Source organism: Cynara cardunculus, assembly GCF_001531365.2.
Source record: "Cynara cardunculus var. scolymus isolate 2C chromosome LG 16, CcrdV1, whole genome shotgun sequence".
In the NCBI taxonomy this organism is placed as follows: domain Eukaryota; kingdom Viridiplantae; phylum Streptophyta; class Magnoliopsida; order Asterales; family Asteraceae; genus Cynara; species Cynara cardunculus.
In genome coordinates this window covers 19,342,923-19,345,019 of record NC_037543.1, presented here as the reverse complement: position 1 = coordinate 19,345,019, position 2,097 = coordinate 19,342,923, and positions in this window count along the sequence as shown.

Genomic DNA, 2,097 nt, shown 5'->3' with positions numbered 1-2,097 from the left:
CCTTTATTTACTTTTGAGGGTAGCGTTTTGAAGTTACGACATTTTTGGAGACTAGTAGAAACACACGTCTTTAATCTAGTTATAGAATAATCTAGATCAGTAGGTTGTTAAATATCTTCTCAGTAGCCGTGTTGTAAACGCTATGTTTTTACCCCCCCCTGTCGTTGGGTGAATTTTATATAAAGTTCCGGTTCTCGCTTTATCTATTATTTTAGGGTGTTACATATTACTAAATCGATTTGATGTTTTATATATTTTAAAGAATGCACAATTTTCAAATATTCAACATCCCCTCTTAAGAGGGTGCCATTAGTACTCCCCTTATTATTTTATAAATTATACTAATAGGCACTCTTGTTGTACATTTTAAATAAGTTAAGCATTGAATAAATTTTTATTTATTTTTTATTTAATATCTATCTGCAAATCTATCTACAGTAATAAAAAAATATTTCCTATTTTAAGTTGGATTCAGAAACGTACTGTTTTTTTTTTTATGTAAGATGACAATCGAAACTTATTTATGTCTATTAATTAAAAAATATATTGTTTTCGGATATTTCATTTAACTAAATTTAGACATGTATCAAATAAAAAAACTTTATATTATTAATTTCTTTGTTTTTGAAAAAAAAATACATTTTTTATTTTAAATATAGTTTAATTATTAAATTATATTTCAAATTAATATATTTTAAGTATTAAACTATTAAAACTATAGTTTCTATTACTAAAGATTAAGGGGCTGTTTATCCAAATGCTTATCCGATAACTGCTTATATATAGTAGTCAACATTATAATTTATTTTGATGTGTAAGGATTTAGTACATCAAAACGTATTAAATGCAACAATTTATCGGGTAAACGCTTACCTGGGTAAGCGTTGTAATATTCACTTACCAGGTAAGACTCTCCATCATTCTCATCGCTCTTACCCGGTAAGATTTTTGGTCCTTGTCATGTTCATCCGATGAGGAAATTTATCCGGTAAACATTTACCAAGTAAGCGTTTAGTAAACGGTCCCTAAGATTAGGGGTGAGCATAGGCGGTATTCGCCCTATTTGACAGGAACCGGAACCGGAACCAGAACCGGCGGTTCTTGAATTTTTGGAACCGGAACCGCCGGGAACCAGTTCCGGTTCCGGGTACCCGCTTCGTAAAATATTAAAATTTTGTTATTTAGAAATAAAAAATAAACTTTGCCAAAACACTAAATAAATAAACAAGAATACAAATTATACGGAATAATGGTTACAAATATTGTTTCACGATTACAAACCATAATAGACTAATAGTAAATGTTGATAGTTTAACGATTACATACTATAACTGTAAAGGTTCAAAGTTTAACGATTACATACTATAATTGTAAATGTTCAAAGTTTAACGATTACATACTACGAATCCAATTAAACACACAATTTGAAAAAATACGAATCATTTTATCTCAAATTCTGAATCTAGAGTTCTAAGTTATTGACCTAATTTAAATTTAATATTAAATTTTTTTTTTAATTGAAAAATACCGGGTATCTGCCGGTTCCGGATACCTGGTGTACCTGGAACCGGTCCCGGCGGGTAACGGTTCCGAAAAATTGAGAACCGGAACCATTCTCAATCGGTTCCGTATTTTAGTAACCGGAACCACTCATATCGATTCCGGTTCCGAAACCGACAGTCGATTCCGCAAGTGGATACCCAGTTCCGTTGCTCACACCTAACAAAAACCAAAAATGAAATCTACTCTTTGTTTACTAAAGTAGTTAGTTGTTAGTTAAATGTTTAATAAAGTACATTAATGACGAAAATAGAAAGGTTTTGTTGACAATGACCAAAGAATAAATAAGTTAGAGTAAGTTATGATCTTAGTCCTTGTGGTTTGTTAATAATTTTGATTTTCATTCTTATGGTTTAAAAATTGTATTTTTTGTCCCTGTACTATTTTCAATCTATAAGTGTAAGGGACCAAAATAGTAAATAACTATAAACTACAAGGACCGAAAGATAAATAAACCGTAAATCATGGGGATGAAAATAGCAATGAAATACAAATCATACAAACGAAAATGACAAATTCTAAACTAGAAGGATGAAA